The following is a 12,935-nucleotide window of genomic DNA, read 5'->3' on the forward strand; positions in this document are numbered from 1 at the left end:
GGCTGACAAGTCCAACATCTGCAACACTGACATCTGAGTTTGAAAGCTACTAAGCAGGAGAATTCTCTCTTATTTGGGGGAGGATCAGATTTTCGCTCTATTCAAGCCTTCAACTGATTGGATGAGGCCGACCCACATTATGGCAGGCAATCTACTCAGTCTACCAACTTAAATGTTAATCTCATCCAAAAACACCCCTACAGAAACACCCAGAATAATGTTCCATCAAATATCTGGGCACCCTTTGGCCTAGTCAAGTTGACACATTAAAATTAGCCATCACACCATCCAAAAAAAAAAAATCTTTTTTCCTCTAAATTTTGGTAAGGAATTTATCACCAAGGACAAGTAACTTCAACAAAGCACCAAGAAACTGGTTCTCCTTTTAGATAAGGAGGCAGTACAAGCTGCTGGTGACCTTACGGCTCTGGCTACTGATCGAATTTCTTTGGGTCAAAGTTGATCTCCACTACTTACGAGCTATGTGACCTGGACACACTACAGTTGACCCTTGAACAACGTAAGATGAACTGCACGGGTCCACTTATATGTGGATTTTCTTCTAGGGCAGGAGTCAGGACAAGAGGACAGGACAACATCCTGTTGACCTTGTTTATTTGACCCCAGAAACAGTAACTTGAACTACCAACGGGAATTGCCTTCTAGAATGGTCCTATGGTAGAAACTGCGATTTGGGGGACTCTCTTCATCTGGGGGAGGTAGGTGGTCTCAGCTTCCTCCTCCGAAATTTCTGAGCCTTAACGTACCTCTGCTCTATCCCTACTTAACTCAAAGGCTTAAAATCTACAGTTTTTCTATGAGGGCAAAGGAAGGAAATCTGAGCATTTGGAGAAATTCTGAGAAGTCGACGAGTGAGGTTTCCCTCAAAGTCTGCCACCTCCCCCCATCCCCCCGCCCTTCCTCTTGAAAATTATTAGTCTTTTGCATCGTCAAGGTCAAGGTTAAACTCAGGCTGATACTCATCTCCTTTCTGGTCCTATTTGCCTTCTTCTGTTCTCCTCAACTGCCTCTTGCAGAACCCGCAATCTTATGCAAAATAAGTGACAACTTCGGAGGAAAGTTTAGATGTAAATACGCACCCCCCACGCCGGCATATCCCCTTTCGTCTCTCTCCGTCTTAACACTCGCTCACTCCTTCAGCCAATAGAGGAGTTTAAACATTTAAATGCGGTATCTAAACTGCATTTAAAGAATTAACCCATTTTGCCCCTCACCGGTCTAAACCACAGGGTGCCAACCGGACGTTAATTGCTTTCATCTGGTGGGGTTCCAGACCGCTCCTCCGAAGGAAGGAGCGCACATTCCTGGCACCAATTGGCTAATTCAATTTACTTCAGCAGCATTAGCCTCTGTCGGAATATTCATGAGCGGGGGAATGAGGACCCGCGGCGCAGGCAGGCAGCAGCCACTCGGGCTGGGGAAGGCGCGAGGGAGGGGAAGCGGGCAGCGCGCCGCTCTCGGGGGACGGTGACCGCGACGAGGCGGCTCTTCTCACCGGCCGGGCCGGGGGCCGCGGGAGGGCGGGGCAGGGCATCGGCGGGGTCGGCGCACCTGGCAGTGCCCAACTCTGGCAACCGCACGGAGACTCTGCAAAACATCCACAGAGGGGGTAGGGGGGTGGGGGGCCGGGGCCGGCGCCGCAAGCAGGGGCGAAGGGACCCAGCGAGACACCAGCCGCCCGGTGGCGGAGGCAGCGATGTGAGCCGGACGCCCGCCCTGGAGGAGTGTGGACCGAAGGTCTCGGGGGCGCACCTGGCAGTGCCCAACTCTGGCAACCGCACGGAGACTCTGCAAAACATCCGAAGGCAGAAAAGCTGTGACACTTCTGACAGAGGGGGTAGGGGGGTGGGGGGCCGGGGCCGGCGCCGCAAGCAGGGGCGAAGGGACCCAGCGAGACACCAGCCGCCCGGTGGCGGAGGCAGCGATGTGAGCCGGACGCCCGCCCTGGAGGAGTGTGGACCGAAGGTCTCGGGAGAGTCGCTCGCCGTGCCAGGTAAGGCGGGAGGCTCGAGTCCGGCCCCGCGAGGCTGTCCCCGGGGTCCGGGCGCGGGGTGGCGCGGGGCGCCCGGAGCCCGCACTCTGGGGTAAGCCGTCCCCAGCGTGGCGCGCCGCCTCGGCGAGCCTACGGGCCGGTCTGAGTTCGACTTCTCGGACTTTGGGGAAGAAGGGGACGCGAAGGGGCTGCCTGGGCTGGGGGAGCTGCTCCCTGGCAGCAGGGAAGCCGGGGCGCAGCGGGGCAGGTGGCGGACACGGCGCGCTGGGAGCGGGGGCCCTGCGCGCCTGGGGATGGTGACTGGGGACCCAGGAGCGAGGCTTGCGGGGGCGCTCGGGCCCGGCTTCGCCCTCGCTCGCCCCGCGGGCGGCGGCGCCTCCCTCCGGCTGCGGAGGGGAGAGGGTGGCCGCGTCCCTCGCGCGCTGTGCGCCAAGAAGGGGACTAGAAACCAGGGCTCAGGGGAGGCGCGGGCACCTACGGGGCCGATCCCGGGTCCGCGCCTCGCGATGCGCCCCCGCCCGAGCTCGGCAGCGGGAGGAGAATGTGGTGGTGTCTCGCGTCCGTGCCACCTGCCGGACATCGCCAACTCCCCGGATTTCCTGTCTCTGGGCCCCGACACTCCCGGGGAAGGCTCTGAATTGCGCGCGGGTCGTTTGGGCTTTGCTTGTTGTAGTGGCCGTGGAGGGACAGCCCGGGGTGAGGGGATCGGATCGGGTGAAAGTTTCAGATTTGCAAAGAAAACGTTACCGCGGAGTCCTAGCCTGCCTTAGCGAGAGCAGAGACTTAGCACGGGCTGCGCTGAAGCTGAAGGGAGCCTTTGCCCGGCGATCCGCCTCCGGGGCGGCAGTGGGGGCTGGAACCTGGAGGGCAGCCCAGAGGCAGCGCCAGAGCCTTGTGTTTTGTTTTGTTTTGTTTTGTTTTGTTTTCTGCTGAGACCAGGCAGGAAGTAAGAAGGGGCTAGGAACAGAGAACTGGGGAGTTGGACGCCTGGTACATTCCGAGTTGACTACGGTGTTGCCATTATTATTATTATTAATGCTGCTGTTACTGGCACGAGCAGCAGGAAGGATTTTGTTTTCCATGATTGTTAAAAATCGCCTGCAAATTGACTCTGCACTCCCCTCCCCTGAAATGAAATGCCCCCTGATCTCCTATAGTCTCTGACGTGTGTCTTTTCACCAAAGGAAATTACCCCCTTAGAGCTGTGATGGTGTCAAGGGACCCCACTAAGGAATTGAATCTACCTAAGAACAACAAAAAGTTGCAACTAGAGGGTTTTTGAACCCAAGCTTATAGGTGAATCTTATGTTCCTATCTGCTCACCTTCCTTAGCCTCCTCTGGCTCAGAACCCTGGAGGCACAGCCATCTGGAACCCCATACTTGACCCAGCTTTTCCCTTTCATGTATTTGCACAATCTGGAAAAGTGTGACCCTTGCAATCCCACTAAACATGCTCCCCGGCCAGGGCAGGCTTAGTTCCCAACCATGCAAGAAGCCACAAGGGCACCTGTGGTTGCCTCCTCTTGCCCTGATCACATCTCCTCCAAGGTGCAGGCTTGGCCAGCTGATGCAGCAGAAATCAGGGCCAGGGTGTGGGAGAACAGTGAGGCAGAGCTAAACTGAATGCAGGAGATGAGGTCAAGCCTCCTCGCTGGCCACATTGCTTCCTGCCAGAGAAAAAAAGGCAAATGAAGAGCAAGAGGGAAGTATTCTAAGTTGGAATGGAGCTCTCCGAGTCTACCGAGGCTAGGAACCAAGTTCTCAGAGTCTGATGAGGCTGTGGTCACTGACTTTGGTGTGACCTTTCCTTTCAGTACTCTTGATTTTCCCTATTTGCCGATACATGAGTAGCCATGCCTTTCTAATGGGACAGTTGTCAGGAGACGATCTAATTTTGTATCCAAAAAAATGCTTTGAGCATCCTGGGAAAGGACAGTCTATAAAATATGCCATTTGAATGTTTTGTGAAAAGTTTGCTACACGGCAGGTTAAGAGGATACATTTTTAGCATGTGTGCCATGTGGCAGTGTAAAATTAAAATGGAAAAGGAAAGTACAAACATAAAAATGACTTAGCATTCTTGACATTCTTGTGCATACTTGTAGAAAAATTATCTTTCATTTGGGGAGAGTTGCCGGGGAATTTAATCAGTGTTTATACTACTGAAACGCCCCCTTCTACCTTTCTGCCCTGTAAAATTTTATGACCCAGTTCTCACCGGAAAGGCAATGTGACTGTAGTCAGTGCTGGGGGCTGAGAGGAGAGATTGAAGGGTTGTTAGGTGAACCATCACACAGGGTTTGGAGACTGGTATGGGAAGAAAGATGCCATCAGCCTTGCAGAGCAATGTTCTAGAAAAAGCAGTTGAGCAACTTAGGCTAACAAACCCAGCACTGGTTGTCCTCCACTCTCAGATTCAGATGGGGACTCATTCAGATGGTCCAAAGAAGGCTAACCATGGTGTTTTTCTCTCCTCCATTAGGTAAATGTATTGCCTCCTTCTCACCTTTGGATTGGTACTAACTTCTCTCCCCACATCTGTCATAGCGCAATAGTTTTCCCTTGCCATCTCCAAGATACTCCAATGGTACCCTCTCAAGTCCCTTATATATTTGTAAATCTTCCCCAAGTTCTGAAGCTTCGCAAAGACCTGCAGCTGTTGGTGAATTTAAGCAAATAGTTGGAAGTAATCAAGAGAGCCACTGAAAAGTGGGTATGTTTTCCCCTGGTGGAGAAGTTATTGAATGCCTTTTGAGTTACAAAATCAGCAGTTTAGAAAAGCAAAAGGGATTTCCTTGACTTCCCTCTCACCATAAACCAGTAGTTGTATTTTTCATCCCTCATAGTAGTGAGCACTGTTTGGCTAAGCATTTTTTACAATTTTGGACTTAAAATGGGGTTTTGCCTGGTGGTGTTCTATGGAGAGAGGAAAAACGTAAAGAGATACGGAAGGAAGAACTGCGGTGGCAAGAACATAAATCAGCCAGAATATATGGGGGTGTGATGAGAATAGGTCTTTTCACCCTAAAAAAAAATGTCCACTTTGGAAGAAAAAGAAGTCTGATTATTGGCATCCAGGGCTGAAACCAAGGCAGCTGATGCCGAGAGGAGCCAAAGGGCAGTTCTTCTTAGTTTAGAAACAGCAAGACAGCCTCTGCCAAAGATTGCTGTAAACACAGAATAAAGATTTCATTGTGAGCTGGTGTGACTAGAATAATTAGACAGTTAATTGTTCATTCTGATCTGGTGGCACTGCAATCAGTAGTGCAGAGTGGTGAAAGTAAGAGCGAGAGAGAGAAATAGAGAAGAAACATTTCTCACTTTTATATTTACTTGTTTTACTTTGATGGTACTTTGGAGAATCCTGGTTAGTCTCCTCCTGCCCCCTAAAAAGAGGCATATTCCAGAATGCTGGAGAGTTCAGATACAGTGCTGCCATTATTCCCCCCGCGTTCTACTCTGGCTATAGACAAAATTTGTCATCCTCTAAACACAGCATGTGAAACTATAATAAGAATAAATTCATTAGGTAATTCCGTATTAATTAATAGACTGTAGTTCGGTATAAACCTTCATGTCAACTCAGTCAAAATATATACAGATAAGCACCAGATTTTTTTCTCCAATACTTTCTTCTCAGACATACAAGGTTTAAAGAAGTAAATATTCCATTTTTGACATTTAATTCTTTTCTATTGTGAAACAAATTGGCTACAGTGATTAATCTTTCACATTTAATTGAAGAAACGGCCTTCTCTGTATTTTCATACTAATTTGGAGACAAAAGAAAACGTATTTTAAGTGATAAAGGTGATTTTAAACAACTGAGCATCTACAGTTATCACAGGCGGTATACTGTGATTTATTGTTACTTACTAAAAGATGGCACTGTCATCGATTCCTTCTGAAATGACTTTTGCAAATGAAGACACAAGTAGGAGATTAGAGACAGCATTACATACAGGTTGTTGGGGAGAAGGGAATGAAAAACCCATGTATGCATTAAGTTCAGTCCTCCCTGAATCCTGATATTGACATGGAATATGAAGCAAAGTTCTCATTATTTGAATTTAAAAAGGAACATTTTTAAGTGCCAATGCCAAGTATAATTGTTCTGGGCATAAAGCATTGTTATAAAGAAAGCATGATAAATTAACATAAGGTCATACAGTCTCATAAAGAGAAATATTTAGTTTCTCCAAGATAGTCGTCTTGTCTCAGTTTGTTTAAGAGGTGCAACAATATCTTTACTAACCTTTACTTTCTTTTATCCATCACAAATCAAAAGGGATTGCAAAGGCAGAATACTTGCTAAAGTGTCAAAAAGTGTAAGTGGTTCAAAATTATGGAACTATCTAGCTCTCAGAAGACAAAATTCTGCTTTACAAAACACACTGTCTACAGCAATTAAAAATAGAAAATCATATTGCCACATTAAATTATTGCAACAATCCATTTTAAAGAAAATTTAGTCTTTTCTTATTTAATTGTTATCCATGGTTTGCTAACTAGTTTTTCAGAATAATCTGCCAATCTCTTGCTAACCGGGGCTGTCTAGTTAAGGACATTCCTGATTACATATGGATTAACTTAATTTTAGAACCCTGAGAACATCCAACTCAAAACATTACTCAAGTACAATGCAAAATAGATATGGTCCAATTCACCTCAAGGTACATGTAATTATTTTTTTTTTTTTTTAAGTTCAAAGAATCATAAAAGAGAGGACATCTTGTATGGAACTATATCATTGAATAACCACAATAAAAGTAAAAGAAGCTACAAACTATTATATCTTTGAAAAATACATAAAGTTTTAACAATACCACTTATTTCTTCTTCTAAAACTTAGGGCTGGCATAAAAAATACCATGCAAAAATATAAATGTTAAAAACATGCATAGCATTGCCTGAAATGAGGGTATCTTTGCTAGAATACAAAGATACTTGAATGTTTGGCAGTCTAATCAAAAGCGTGGAGTATATTCTGACTAATGCCATTACTCCAAAGAGTAAAGAGGTAACTTGCATGGAAGAGATATCTCTTTATAGTTCTATAGCAATAGATTCTTAATAAATATGTTGTGATTTGACTTTTTAAATAAGAAAAATAAAATTGAATCAATGGAATTTTCAAGTTAGACGAATTTGTAATATTTAAAGTCAAATACTTGAATGATCTTTGTTACTTTAAGTTATTTCTTTCTTTTTTTTTATTTCAACATATTATGGAGGTACAGATGTTTAGGTTACGTAAGTTGCCCTTGCGCCCCCCCCCCCAAGTCCGGGTTTCAAATATGTCCATCCTTTGGGTGGTGCGCATTGCACTCTTTGTGTATGCATATACCCGTCCCCTTCTCCCTCCTCCCATCTCCCCCTTCCTGCCTGCCCAACATCCAATAGATGTTATTCTTATATGTGCACTTATGTGTTGATCAGTTAATACCAATTTGATGGTGAGTACATGTGGTGCTTGTCTTTCCATTCTTGGGATACCTCACTTAGTAGAATGCGTTCCAGCTCTATCCGGGAGTATACAAGAGGTGCTATATCACCATTGTTTCTTAAAGCTGAATAGTATTCCATGGTATACATATACCACATTTTTAAACTAGGAAGATGTGCCTGTGACCAATAATAATAATTATTGGCAATATTCTGGCGTGGAAATGAAGGAGGCGAGAAAGTAGGAACACGTTAAGTTAAAGGCTTTCTTTTTTTGTTTATCTAACTAGTGAATGTGTTCATGCATTTATAAGTTGTTAAAAATGCACAATATCTCTTCATAATAAGGTGGTACTATCACCTAGTGATGATTATTTACAAGTAATCACACAAGCAGATTCTATCCTATAAGTACCAAATCTTAATCAGACCAGTCATAACTAAATTACCACATGTTCTCTGCTATGTCAACTAATTAAAGGGTAATTAATAAAACGATAATTTCATTCCAAGGCAATGGCTACATCTGGTTGTTGTAGAAGTTTATTTGACATGTGGCCAAATGGTCAAGCCCAACCATGCAACTGCAACTCTGTGTTCAACATCTGGGAGGAGGATGGAAACTTAACCCATAATACTTCACATTGAAATTATTTTTGGCTGATACATTTATCTGCTCCTGTACCTGATTTATAACTAAAATAAGATATGTTAACCTTCCACCCAAAATGAAAACCAGATGCTCATTAGGAAGTAAAATGTTTTTAGGTAAATCATCAACTTTCTTCTTCTAAGGTCTGACCTTAGTTGAATGAACAAGGTGGTCTTAGTATTTTCCCAGAGAACAGGACATAGTGTAATATGTTGGCATAACCAGGAGCTAGTAGTCAAGAGAACACCAGGATAGAATTAGCATGAAGAGTCAATCACCCCTTATTCCCAGGGAGAGTTTTGTACTAAGATTAGAGTCAAGGTTGTGGTCAAAACAGCATGGAAAGATGTGCAGTACAGCTTTCTTGTTCTCCAGATGATAGCTTTGGGTGGCATCAAATTTTGATTTCTACTTTCCACCAATAATTTAAAATACAGCTTATTAAATAGCTTATATAAATTGTTGGATAGACATTTTAATGTGCCCGTGAGTATAAATATTTTAGACATATTTCTAAAAATCTTTAGTCAAAGCTATTAATACAAAATATTTTCCTGAAGGAATAGTATACGTTTTATATCATATTCATTATCACTTTCATTTGATAAAGTCAGTGTGTTTGAACCCCTTATCAAGTCCTAATAAGGGGTTAAATTGTGCATATTATGAATAACTTACCATAATTTGTTTTTAAACCAACAGACTTAATTTTATTTAGCAATTTAATTTTATTTAGCAATTTAATTAGAAATTGGCCAAAGGAATTTCATTTAGAAATAATTTCATCCAGATTTGTAAAGACTACACAAATATATATATATTTTTTTAATTTGAAAGATGATTAGCACTAGAATGTGAGTATCAAAACAGAAATAAACATTCAATATTTGCATCTAAGGAGATCTTTTTCCATGCAAATGGTTTGAATAGACTTGTTGAGTAGGCAGTATCACCTACCTGCCACTGTTTAAGGTTAGAGAAGGACTGGGAGAAATCAACTGGATAATGCAGCCATCTCTTTGCCCACCCCACACACAGGCCCCAATGTTCTCTTATGTTTTAGTCTGTTTGGGCTGTTATAACAAAATGCCATAGACTGGGTGACTAATGAACAACAGAAACTTATTTTTCACAGTCTTGGAGGCTAGAAGTCCAAGATCAGGTATCAGCATGGTCCAGTGCTGGTGAGGGGCCCACACTGCCATCTTCTAGTTGTATTCTCACATGACAGAAAGAGGGCAAGAGAGCTCTTTCGGGTCCCTTTTATAAGGGCACTAATCCCATTCATGCAGAATCTACCCTTATGAAACAGTTATCTCCCCAAGGCCACACCTCCTAATACTATCCTATTGGAGGCTAGCATTTCAGTGTATGAATTTGTGGGAGACACAAACATTCACAGTCCGTTACATCATTATCTTCATTTTCTAATGCAAGCAACAATACAATTTTCAATATCTCTCTTTTTCAAATCCCTTGATTCTCTGCATCAAAGGCTTCATCTGGAGTATGAATTTGCAAAGGCACCATCATTACATCATTGTGTATCTCAAGCAAGCACCACGCTTGAGAGCATGTGTCTTGTAGGCTTTTTTGGGATATTAAATAAGAATCTAAATCTATGCCTATACTTCCCACAAACTGCCAAGAACTCACAAGGATGTTCAACTTATAAATAAAGATTAAGTCATATTTTTGTGTTATTGTTAATATCAAATTGTATTTAAAGCAAATAGTGTCTGGCAGTCCAAGTACATTTTCATTAACATTATAGTTTTGAAGTGTTATAATTGTATCTAACTTTACCCTTAGCCTACACTCTCATCTCCATAATATTGGGAACATCTATTTATTTCAGTCTTAAAATATAAGGCATACTCATATTTGAAAATAAAATCTTTGAGTAGTCATTAAAATATCAATTCATTTGGCAGTTTAGCATCTCAGTGGAATACTTCAGGCAGCTCAGCACAGAGGATAACATCCGATTCATGGAGCTGGCTAACATTTGGAGACCGAATTGTTTAGGGTTGTTTCTTTAAACACAGGAAAACAACAGATTTCTTCATGATACAGAAGTGCTATACATTTCTTTGGATACATCTGTATATTTCACTCATGTCAGTTACAATGTATAATACTCAGAGAGAAGCTGGACAGAGCAATAAAAATAACCATTTATTTAATCATGACCTTTGCCAGACTCTGTGTGGAGTGCTTCGAGTGCGTTAACTAACTCATTTATCCTCTCTGTGAAGTCAGTATTGTTACTGTCATCATTTTGCAGATGCAGAAACTGAGGCACCAGGGTAAGTCATCACCACGGGCAGGACTCTGTCTCCTACATTTATAGTCTTAACCACTCAGCACACTGCTTCTTCTAGAGCAGGGCTTCTCAACCTCTTCTTCACTACTGACATTTTTCTGGCTAATTCTTTGTTTGGAACAGGGAGGGCTCTGTGCATTATAAGATCATCCCTGGCTTCTACTCATAGATGCCAATAGTATCCTCCTTCTTGGGACAACAAAAAGATTTCTCCAGACATTGCCAAATGTCCCCTGGGGACCAAAATTACCCCAGGTGAGAACCACTGCCTTATAGTAAAGTTCAGTCTCCATGCATTTCTTATTAAAGCACACATTTTCAATTTAAGGGTAGGGCATTTCTCTTCCAAATCATGATATAGAGAATTCTTATGGTTATATTAGCCACATTACAGATTATTTGTAAAAAAAAGATTAGATAAAACTTTGGGAGAAAAATGATTAAATCCACATGCCTTCATTAAGACCAGGTCATTCCCTACTAAACTCTTTTCCTTTGGGGCCCAACTTGGGTGATCAGGAGATGACTATGATTATATCTGTGTACCAAAAAAGTCTGGAACAATGGTTCTATGGAACAAAAAGTAATTTTTTTGAATGACAATGCCAAAAAAAGCCAATTAAATAGATAGTTCACTAGACTCCACACTTTAGGAGGAGAGGGATGGGAATGCTTGTGTTCATCTTTGTAGCTCCTGAACCTGGTATTGTGTCTAACACGTAATCAATGCTTAATAAATACTTCTTTAACAAACAATGAAGTCCTGGTTGACCCAGAGCAGGTCCTGAATGCCTGTTGCAAGCCTCTGTCTGGATTTGCCATGTGTTGCATTTTGTTTAATTGGTGGCATGGATCTGCACGTTATGGTATGCCAATCATATTTATGAACTTATTGAAACCAGAATGAATAGATAATACATTAGACGGAGAAATGGGATCAAAAGGCTGATATGATGTACTAGGTCTGACAAGATGAAATCTAACACAAACACATGCCAGTGAGGAACGTGTCTTGAGCAGCATGCTTAAGACCCCTCAGCTGGGAAAAGGCAGAGCCAGGATGCAAACTCTGGCCTCTTGATACCCACTCTTTCCAGGGACGAGTCAATCGTGCTTGCTTTGTCTTGATCAGGACGTACCTGAGATGCCCTGGTCTGTTCCACTCACCACGTTCTACCTGAGTCGTGTGTGTGGAAAGTAGCCACTGGCCTGGAAAAGGCTCAACAACATACCCTCTAGGTGAGAAATGTCTGAAAGTCTTCAAAATGGCAGACTCGACATAGAAAAGACTCAGAGGGACATAATAGTCATCTTGGAATATCTTCGTGCAAAATAGAAAATAAATTTATTCTGCATTGTCATAGAGACCTGGACCAAGGTCACTGAGTAGGAGCTATAGGGAAGCATATTTTATCCCTGCATAATGTGAGCTTCCTAATGGTGAACTGTTCTACATTGCAGTGGGCTTCCCTGGAGAGCAGTGAGTTCCCGGTCATTAGACAGAAAGTGCAGATGATCGGCTTTGGGAGTCTGAGCACAAACATAAGATGGGGGAATGATCAGAGTTCTCCAAGATGCTTACTATAGTGCTTGATGTACACAAACTCTTTCTTAGAGGCTATTGTTGGCTTTGTAAACTACTCCTCTGTGTAATTTTGTTAAGAAAAACAAGATCTATTACTTTCTCTAACCCTTATATTCAGAGTCTTGGGGTAAATTAAATAATAAGCAGGAAAGAGATTCTTACCATGTACCATATATTAATAGAATAAAAATCACCTACTATGTACCAAGCACTGTGAATAGCACTTCACCAGCATTATCCTATCTATTCCTGATAAGAACTCCAGGAAGTAGAAATAAGTATCATCACCATTTTGTAACAGAGGAAACTGAGTCACAGAGAAGTTAAGTATTAATAACTGGTAATCACACAGCTAGTAATTCTAACCTTACTACTTGAATCCAAGTCTGTTCAAATTTATGAAGTTTGTTTTGCAACTACTATAGTACACCACCTTATCCTTTCAGGAAGGATGCCCTCTTTAGTTTCAAATGTTGTCGATTTCTAGAGTTTGAGATATATGGCTATTTAAATGCAAATACCTAAAAACATCATCCAAAAACTAAAATATATGATTTAAAAAATTATTTGCTGTTTTCTGTCATCCATTGTGTTGCTTCCTTCATATAGTACAAATTGCCATGAGTTGACTTTAAGTGAATGAGCAAAATAGGGCTTTTAGGATTTTTTTTTTTTTAAATCTATAAAGGATAGGTTGGTAATGGCATTTCAGATACTATTCTGCAAATTAGGGAATTAGAACCCAGGCCTCCAGGCTGTAAAGTACTGGTGCGAAACAAGATTGATAACTCTTATTTCTACAAATTCAGGAAATTCTAATGGTCAAGTTTTTTTAGACAATTATATCATTAGAATCATTCTGTCTTTTGACTGTGATTATCTTGTTGGATTATCTTCTGTTTTATGATTATC

General features: G+C 42.4%; 1 protein-coding gene across 1 annotated transcript in view; it reads left to right on the plus strand.

The window, feature by feature from the left end:
* The first annotated feature begins 1,771 nt into the window (after window positions 1-1,771).
* CDH20 (cadherin 20, type 2) overlaps window positions 1,772-12,935 on the plus strand; it is a 226,850-nt gene continuing 215,686 nt past the window's right edge. The window contains exon 1 of the mRNA XM_012651737.1: window positions 1,772-2,014. The gene's annotated coding sequence lies outside the window, so the exon portion shown is untranslated. The remainder of the gene's footprint in view (window positions 2,015-12,935) is intronic.

This window comes from Propithecus coquereli, unplaced genomic scaffold (genome assembly GCF_000956105.1).
Source record: "Propithecus coquereli isolate 6110/MARCELLA unplaced genomic scaffold, Pcoq_1.0 Scaffold37, whole genome shotgun sequence".
NCBI classification, from domain to species: Eukaryota; Metazoa; Chordata; class Mammalia; order Primates; family Indriidae; genus Propithecus; species Propithecus coquereli.